Genomic DNA, 10,501 nt, shown 5'->3' on the forward strand with positions numbered 1-10,501 from the left:
AGAACAACACTGCACAACAAATTGACCGGCAAATACCCAGAGGAGTGCCCCAATGGCAGGCCAACAATTCTTTCAAAAGAACAGGAAAAAGAACTTGTCAAATGGATCCTGGGATGTGCGGATGGCTGGCATCCCATCGGGAAGGAACAAGTTCTGGACAGCGTTAAACTCATCTGTGAGGTCTACAAAATTCCAAACCATTTTACAGCTGGAAGACCCGGAGACGTTTAGTTCAGGAATTTTCTTAAGCGTCATCCAGAGCTCAGCATGCGCAAGCCAAAATCCTTCTCATTGGAAAGAGCTACTGTTACTGCTGAAGACCTCACGGAATGGTTTCAGAATTGTCTTAAATATTTCACAGAACACAACCTTCTGAGCATTTCACCAGACCGTGTTTTTAATTGCGACGAAAGTGCCTTCTTTTTGACACCGGAAGATGGAAATGTCTTGTCCAGGAGAGGTTCACGTGTAGTTCCATCTCTTAAAAATTCAGGACCGAAGCAATGTATCACAGTACTCCTCAGGGTGTCAGCTACTGGCGAACTTGCTCCTCCAATGGCTGTTCATAAAACTGACATTACTCCAAAAATTGCCATTCACAACGCAGAAGGATGGAAAATGGGAACGTCACCACAGAGTGGCTGGATGGATGGGCCACTTTTCTATGCTGGTCTTTATTTCCCGAAAAATGTTTTCCAACATTCAGAGGAGTCCATTATCAATAACCAGCACGATCAGGCCACCGACAATAATCCTTCAAATGATCCAGTCATCCCTGAAAACCAACTCTCTGCAACTTCTGAGACTCAACCGATCTTCGACACACTAAAACAATGCTATTTCTGGCCAGGAGAAATTCCAAAACGTCGTCAGAAGAAGAGGGTCAAAGCCAGCAATGTGAAACACCAGTATATTGTATCTTCCGAGGAAATTATCGCGGAACAGGAGGAAAAATTGAGGCAGGATTTACAAAAAAAGAAAGAAATTGCTGAACGGAAGTTGACCAGAGAGAGGAACAAAAATATAAGGGCAGAAGAAAAGGAGATAAAACTAAAGGAGAAACACATGGTAAAGGAAAAGGCTCAAATGCCAATTGAAGCTGAAAAGAAAAAACGTGGAAGGAAGTCAGCCAAGAAAACCGAGGAAAAATCAAAGAATTGAGTGCAATCTTAAAATAAATAAAAATATATATAATTAAATAATAAATTAATGAAATGAATTGATGGAATAAAACTCTAAAAAATGTTTTTGAAATAATATCTTCTCATTTTTATGCATTAAACTTTTCCTTAAAATGAGCATCCGAGTTTCATCGAATTCAACGGAGTTACAAAAAAGCATCGCAGTAACATTTTTGCGCATATATTAATATTATCGTAATTTTATTAATTTTCATCAATATTATTGCTAAAATTCTATTTCTATTATGATTCTAAATTAAACAAAGAATAATTCTATTGATTTGGAATGGCGAAAAAAATATTTCATCAGTCCAAAAACAAGCATTAAAGTCGCACTCAATGAAAAGTATCCGGATTACCTCTCTTTACTATATTTTTAATTTTTTGATGAAAAATTAATTATTTAACAAAAGGATCGTTGAAGGTGAATAATGTAATTCATAAGCATTACAAAGTAAGTATTTTACTTAAGTTAAAGAAAAACCAACCCGTAAAATACCGGTTCTATTTTGGTGAAAAAAAAAGAAAATGGCAAAGCATCCTAGCTTTGCGGAAAGCTCGAACTCACGAGAGAGAGCTCTCTGTGAATTATTTTTTTTTAGTATATTTTTTAACTGCTCGAACTCCAAGAGAGAGCAGTTTTAACAATTGTTTTTGTCCACGAAGCAGTTGACTATTTATTTAAAATTACAAATTGTTAATGAATTGCATTCTTTTTCAAAAATTTGACCTTTGAATTTTAACCCTCTAACCGTGTAAACAGACGGAATTCCCACGGGAATTCCCATGAGATTTTCCATTCCGGATGGGAATTCCGGATGGAAATTTCCATATTGAACTGTCAAATTTTTACCATCCGCTCTATGCGCCTCTGGTGGACTTCAAGCGCAACACAAAAATGCTCCGAAACCTGTCAAAAACCCCCAATTAAAGTGGATAAATGAACGACAGGCTTTGGATATCTTTGCTGATAGGACCTCCCACCCGGCAAATTCTGCAGAATTCTGCAGAAATTCCTCAGATTTGAATTACTAACTGCCGAAAAATCAGCAGAATTTCTGCAGAATTTTGTTCTAAGGTGGATCCGATCGTTGTATGAAAATTCTGCAGAATTTTCTGCAGAATTTCTATAGAAAATTTTAAAATTATCGGCAGAATTTCTTTAGAGTATTTAGATGATTTCTACATTTCTTCTACCCTTTCTAATGTTTATAAACATTATTTTAACTACATAAAAATATGTATTTCAATTTATTTAAAATTCAATTTTTATTCAACAATTTTACGTGAATACTCTCTTTTTTTACAATATTATTATAATGATATAATACAATATTATTAAATCAGCCATAATAGAAAATACGAAGGGGAAGGAAATGGTTAGAAAACACGAAAGAAATTCGCGATGCTCACGAAGTCACACGACTATCACGAAGCCACACGAAGTATCCGATTGAATGACAAGAAACGTTAAAATTTCAAAAGTGCAGAATTGCAGATCGAAGTTTTGCTGGGCTATTGATTAATTTTCGTTTAATTGTAGTGCTGATAATTTAAAATTTTATAAAGTGTTGGAAGAAAATGTATAAAATATCCCTGGGTGACCAAGCAGTCAATTCATTCGGAACAGAGATGTTTACAAAAATTAGTTAATTGTATAATAATTGAATACAAATTGTTTTAAAAAACAAGAAGACTGTAAAATATTTTAAAATTTTATTTCCAAAAAAAAGTAAACAATAAAAAATATTGAAGTAATATTTTATATCCGAAAAGGCAGTTTATATGGTTTCTGGCTATAATTTTCATCAGTGAACTTCGATAGTTCTTACTATTCTTTGTAATTCCTTATCTACATTATTATATTCTATACATTTTTTAATAATGGGATTTATTGAAAAAGATAAATTTTGAATCTGCCTTTCCAATAATTTAAACTTCTTCTGAAATGTTATTGATGAATATTTAATTTAATCCAGAAACACTAATCCTTTCAAAATTATTATAGTATTATTATTCGATTTCAAATTTGCTTTTAAAATCAATGTTTTGATCACTACAGGAGATTTTACATGTTTTTTCATATATTATTTGCTTAAAAACACTCCAAATTAAATTTTCGGAATTCTCCGGAAGCAAAAAGCTATCTCGAGCGAGATAGCTTTTTTCCATTTTAGAAAATTGAATATTTCACCCTCCAACGGAAAATTTCCATTTGAAATTTAAAATATTTCAAGACATTCGGGCAGTTTCGTGCACTTTTGCAGAGGGCGCTTGTATAGCAAATTTACCATTTGCTCGTGGGAATTCCCGTGGAAATTCCGTCTGTTTACACGGTAACGGTGTTTTCTTTAATATGCGAAAAAAAGTTCTAAAACAATGTTTTCTAGGATAATTATGATCCGATAAAGTCGAAAAAACTATCCATACTTCATTATCTTTTTAAGTCTAGGCGCTAGGTGAGAAAATATAAATTTTTTTGAAACTCTTTTTGTTTCTAAAATTCACATTTTTAGTTTTTTCAATTTTTTTAAATAAAATATACAAAATAGAATGACATATCTTTCAGTAAAAAATAAATTTATTTTAGTCAGATAACTTTAAATCGGTATTTTTATGGAAATTGGAAATTAGTTTTTTTGCACTAATGTTTTTTGTTGCGTTTTTCTCTGACCTGTCACACAAAACTGGGAATAGCAACAAAACGAAGAGTCAAAATGAGTTCAAACTTTCAAGAGATGTTTATAAGACTATTACCGAGGTCACTATAGCACTTTTAAATAAATAAAACCTTTATTGTAGCTGTAAATGTGATTTTTGTGAAGACCGCCTGGTGGAGGCAGTCTTACCCGTTAGAGGGTTAACTCTTTCGTCTCCTTTGGGACACTGGGTACCCATGGAAACAACAATTTTTTTAGACTATCTAGAATCGATAAAAATCCGATTCTTCTGGATAATTACAAACTATAAGGATGTCCAAATCTAGGATATTTTTTGCAGGATCCCAATTAACTCCTGAGCTAAGATATTCTTGGTCAAAAATCGTGAATTTTCGATTTTCTGCTTCCTTGCACATATTGTGACTTTTTTCATATTTCTAGACCCGAATAAGGAAAAACCTCTCGGGGCCAATAAGTATGATAACTATCAATTACAGATTACATAAATTCGAAAAACAATTTTTTCATAAATTTTCAAAAAACTTGTTCAAAATTGATGGGAATTCTCGTCCCCAAGAATCTTGAGGTCAAATGTAAGGTTATCCCGCCAGTGCCCGCCATTTGCTTTTTGACACCAACCTTGTAAGAAAATTCAAGCGGGAGCGAAATTTTTGTCAATATGGCCGATAATTTTGACATTTGGCAGCGAAGGAGATTGCTTTCGGGGAAGTTTTTCCTATTCTTCCAGATTTTGGTGAATTCTGATTGTCCAGGAAGTGTTTTTTTGGCTCTTGAGAAAGCTTAATGTGTCTGCAATAACATCCTGTTGAGAGAAATGTGTGTTAAAGTGCTATTCTGTGAAATATTTTGAGGAATCTGTTGGCAACCAGGAGCTGAGTGTCCTTTTCAGCACTTCCTGGACATCCCACAAGATACTGGTCAATAATTCTTCTTGTTTTAGTGATCAACATTGTAAAGGAGTTATTTGACATGCAAAAATAATTCACAAAATTGATATTATTGGCTTTTGGAAAATTGAAGTTTGTCCAAGTTTCTATCTTTTGCGTTCTTTAGGGGACGAGAGTTCCCATGAGTTTTCCAATTTCCCAGAGGCGGAGAAAATTCTTTCTCTACAAAAGTATCATATTTGACCACTAAGACTTACAATAAAGTGAGTTTTACTGAAAATCGTTCGCTGGATATGTTGTGGTCCGGAAAGAGTTAAACAATATTAAGATCTGAAATAATTAAACATTTAAACTTCGGAAATTCAATGTGAAAATTTTTTGAGTCATACAGTAGACTCTCGCTTATCCGTGGACTTTTTTTCCGGGTGACATAAAAAAAATCCGTGAGACAGTTGAATTTGAAAAATTTTGTTGACATATTTTCCCCGTTTTGGGTTTTTTTGTTAAAGCAAATGTGCTCTATCTACTGTTAATTCTTTCTCATTGTAACTTTTTTGAACAATACGCATGTTTAGAGAGAATGTCGATTCAGTCAGATCAGAATTCACTCCATAAATTTGCAATGTAAACGAAAAAATCGTTAGATTTCAAACAATTTGATGTGTATCACTCTCAAAATCCGTGTGACATTTCGGTCCCGCTCCACGGATAAGCGAGAGTCTACTGTATAGGGCGAAAAGTTTTCCCGGGATACCTAAAAAAATATATCTGAAAATAAAAGAAATCATAGGAGCCGTAGGAGCCGCTTTCAAAAAAAAGAAAGAAGGATGAAGTGAAAAAGGACAAAAACGCCTCGAGATAATAATTGACTTATGGGGATGGAGGGTCATCGAAGATCAGAAGTAGATATCTTTTACTATTTGACCTCTAGCACGGTAACAAACTTTCGGTCTAATACGAGTAAACTATGAAAGGAAGATGAACCAATTACTAGAACTTTACCGATTTGAACCGATGCATCCGGATTGGGAATTTCAAGAGCTTTCCAAAAAATTCAAATTTGAGCAAATCGGTTGAAGAATTTGCCCCTCCAGAGTGGTGAAATTTTGACCTTCGAAAATTCAATTTCAAAAATAGCTCAAAGGTATCACATAAAAGTATAATATTCAACTATATTTTCTGAAATTATTGTTAAACAATTTTTAACAATCAGTCGTTGGGAGACCAGAGGAACCAATGTTTAAGGAAAAAGTCGTTTTTCTGCTTTTATAGTGGTAGTCGCCAGCATTTGAAAAAAACGTCGCCAAGATTGCTTTTTAAAGCCAATTTGTGAAGTTTAATTAATGAAATTTCAATAAAAATTGATGGGTAGCATAAGGGAAATAGTTTTTAGAATTAGTTTAGTGACATAGAATTGGTTAAAAGGCATGATTTGATAGCAAAAATAGGCTAAATATGGGTCGCCCAGTGACTTCTGCAACTTTTGCATAATTCGTGGAAAATTATGAAAAATATGCAGAATATCGTTGATTTATGAATTGAAATAGAAAATTGGTGAGTTTTGGAAGCAATTATGACTATTTATTTTTTAAATTGTTCGTGGAAAATCTTCGGGAAAATGTCTTGAAAAAGTGCTTGCTTTGTTCGAAGAAATGCACCAAAACGGATGAGTTGTCAAAAAGAAGATGGCGGACAGTGTCCTTTGCGACATTTGTGTTGATATTTTTCACGTAATTTTGCACGAAAGTAAGCAAATTTCCGTAGTAAGTTCATTAAAAAATTATTAAAGAATTGGCCAGTGATGATATTTGTGGAAAAGTCTCTGATTTTTACTGTTTTTTTTTGTTGTGTTTTTTAGTGTGAAAATTGCCTTGAAAAAGAGAGCATGCAGGCCATATTTGGCATCTATTTTGGGGCTCTTGGGGGCTTTTCTTAGTCAATGTGGCATTCTAACTTCTCTGGAGAAGGCCCTAGATGTTCTAGGTAGCCTTCCAGACAATTTGTGTGCTGTTTCGAAGCCCTCCGGATACTGAAATCTATTCCATTAGATAACCATAAGTGTCACTGTCTGGAAAGAAATTCCTTTTTATCCTTCTAGAATTGGAAAATTTCACATCGTATGCACTGTAAGGATTCTAGAATAGTTTCTTTTTCTTTGGAAAAGTATAAATGAATGAAAAACTTCTAAGAAACATAAAATTTTTCCAATTTTCTATCAGTGTTTGTTAACGAACTGTCTTTTGTTCTCAAAAAAAAAAACCCTGCCTCCATGTCCGCTGATTTTACCGCTAAAAATCCGCGTAGGCTTCCGAGATGGAATTTGGCGCTAATTTTCTTCCTAGCGTTCCATGGACGTTTGCGGCACTCTGTATAGGACCGTCTAATAAGAAATGTCCGCGAGTTTCCATGGACTTTTCTCAGACGAATATTTCCCGAGGCTAATATTTCCACGGCTTTTCCTATGGATTATTAGCGTATAATCGGCAGTCAGCCCTTTAAAAATTCGGAAAAATCCTCTATATTTCCACGAAATTATCCGTGGAAATTTCCATGCAACGGCCTTAGAGGCTTCCGTGGTTTAATATTAAGGAATTCCACGACTTTTCAAGTGGATTTTTTAAATATATTTTTCTTCAAAATAATTCCAAAAATTGATTAAAAATTTCGTGGAACTTACATAGAGAATTTCCACAAAAAAAACATCCACAAATAAATGGACGATCAGTGCCAATTGGCAGCTTAGAACTTGGAGAATATTCATCTATCAGACGAACACTCAATTGTTCTACTTTTGAGTTGAAAATATTGAATATATATACCATATCGTTCATTTGAGTATGTCCAGCTCGCAAGAATTATAGCGTTAGAACGAAAAATAATTGTAGAATTTTCGCGCTTACTTCCATGGAGTCTTGGTCGGAAAGATATCAGAAAATATCCTCGGAATATTCAAAGGAAATTTTGAATTAATATCCAGAGAATGCTCTCAGATATGTCGCAAGAAAATTCCTCGGACTTTTTTTTTTTCTAGGAAATCCACGCGAAAAAAAGCTGATAAAACTCCGCAGAATTCCAAGCGGAATATTAGCGTTTATTTCCACGGAAACTCTCGCGGAAAAATAGCAGACAAATTCCAGGGAATTTTCTGTTACTGTGAAACTTTGCGCCCGATCGGCTACAGGGATTTATCACAATATGTCATTTTTTATATTTGTTAGTCCTCTTGCAACAAAATTAGGCAAGAAAAATTCCACAAGAATAATTAAAATTCCAAAAAGAACTTAAAAATTAAATGCAACATCAGCTACTTTTTTTTAGTGTTGCCAGATTCGAATGCAAAAATGACTTTTTCCTTTAGTAGTGGTTCCTTTGGGGAGACCTTTTCGAAAAAAAAAAAATTTGCGGCGGTTAGAATTTCTTACAATAAATTAATCTGAAGTCAAAAAATAAAATATTTCCTGTTAAGAAGAGTTAAACTCATACTTGAACTGTGGAATTTTGACAAAAAAGAAAATTTTGTTCTTGGGGGAATTTTATACAAAAATATTACCATTTTTGTCTTGTTTACACCACGTTTCGTCTTGTAAAATCAGTATTACTGATAAATAAAACAACAGTAATTTGATTTCCAACATCGAATTCTCGTAAATCGATTTTTCAATTTTACTGCTCGAACGGCTCGAACTCAAAGAGAGAAGTTATATGATCGATTTTTTTCAACTTGTCACCGTCCTGAGATTAAATGGCAAAAGATATTAACCTCCGGTCTTCAGTGAGCTCCAACAAAAAAACGATATCTCTAGATGTGTTTTTTCTTACCCCCCCCCACCCCGTTCCAACCACTCCAAATCCATGTTTTTTTTTCCCCGAAAATGGCTCCTACGATTTCTTTTATTTTTGGAATGTGTTTTGGAGGTGGTCTAGGCGAAAATTTCGTCCAAACATATTTAGCTATGACCTAAAAAAAAATTCATCTTGAATTTTTGAAGGTCAAAGTTTTTACTTGTCTTGAAATCAATAATGAATTGGTTAAATATCCAAGAGCGACTTATCTTTCTCGTGTTTACATTATTCGTTTGTCCGTATGCTTGTAAATCATGCCAGAATATTCTAAAATGATCATTTATTTACCAATTTTTGATTTTGAAATACTTTTGAAATTTATGAATCAATTTGGTCTCTAGTAGATCAGGAAGCACCAAAAGATCATGCGAAAAACTATAGAGTAAATTAAGCTAATTCAAAACCTGCTATAAATATATAAAATATTTATATATTTTCTATACCATAGTTTCATTATTTAGTTAATTTTACTCCCAATAAAGCGAAAATCCATTCACACTCATACATTTCGATTTATTGATTTGTTCCGCGAAGCAAGAAAATAATAACAAAATGTATTTTCATTTCTGTCAAACTATTTTTCTCAAGTAAACGTTACTAAAAATCCATTACCGACAGCAATTCGGATAAAAATTGCCCAGAAATAAATCATCAAAAATCACTCAATTTGCGTATGATGTATAATACAATGGTAAGGAATGAGTTAAGTAGTTTTCAAATTATATCTAAAGAATTTTCACTAAACAGTAAGAAGAAGAGACAAGGAGCAAATTTATGTAATTCTCTTCAGAAAAAATATGAACTTAATATGTTGAAACTTCTGTCAAAGTTAAAGCGTCTGGAAATTGTTTTGAATTAGAGCATTTACCGCAACTTTTATTAGAAACAAACTGAGAGCTCTTTCTCGTGAGTTCGAGTATTCCGCAAAGCCGGGACATATTTCAATTTCACTTTTAGTGGTGTTCGTGTGAAATAAATATTTTACTATGTTACCATTTAATGAGGGCATTCCAAAACACTAAACAGAATTAAATTCTGTCAATTAGAACCGAACCTCAATACATTTTAAGATTGATTTTTGAATCCATTACGGCTCCGGGTTAGATCAGGCGTGTCGGAGTGGGCTTTTTTTTAATCTAAAGCTCTTAGACCCAGCTATAACATTATTAAAGTTTGAGACCCATTGATGCCATAGGGGTTGAATTATTGAGAATACTATAATATCTATATTTTTGAATTATATACACCAGCTAATATTATTTTAAAAACTCAAAATAAATGCAATTGCAGTTGCTTATTGCGAGTGTTGCTCAGTTCAAATAAGCTAAACATTTAGCTTTTTAATTGAATTCGATATTTTAGTATTTCGACTAGATTTTTCAATGTTATTTTTTTTTGCTTCAGTTCTTTTTCTTCTTCACTTTATTTTAGACTGCTTTCAGTTCAGTTTTCGTCTGAAATTTAATTCGTTTGTATTTAGGGAAGTAAGTAATCTATTCTTTACACCCCCTTCTTAAGTCTTATTCACATTAAATGCTGAATTTCTACGCAGAAGATGATAGTCCAGAGAGCAGCGATATGATATAAATAAAAGAAGAAGCTCATTCTGGGACAGCCCTTTGAATAGAATTTATCTTGATGGTCTAGAACTAGACCAAATTCTTAACATTTTCTTATTTGTAATGTGATTTTCCTGCACAAATCGATGTAAGAATGTAAAAACTCAGTATAATTAATTTTCTAAAGTTATTTTAAATGTCTTGTAGATCTGACAAATTAGTATTTCATCATATTAAAGATCTTAGGGGGAAGTAGGTCACCTTTGAAATTAGGCTTTTTTTTATTTTAAAACGAAACTCAGCCTGATCATAATGTAATTTAGCTTTACAATTAGTTTGTAGAGCTAAAT

This window comes from Phlebotomus papatasi, chromosome 2 (assembly GCF_024763615.1).
Source record: "Phlebotomus papatasi isolate M1 chromosome 2, Ppap_2.1, whole genome shotgun sequence".
Lineage (NCBI taxonomy): Eukaryota > Metazoa > Arthropoda > Insecta > Diptera > Psychodidae > Phlebotomus > Phlebotomus papatasi.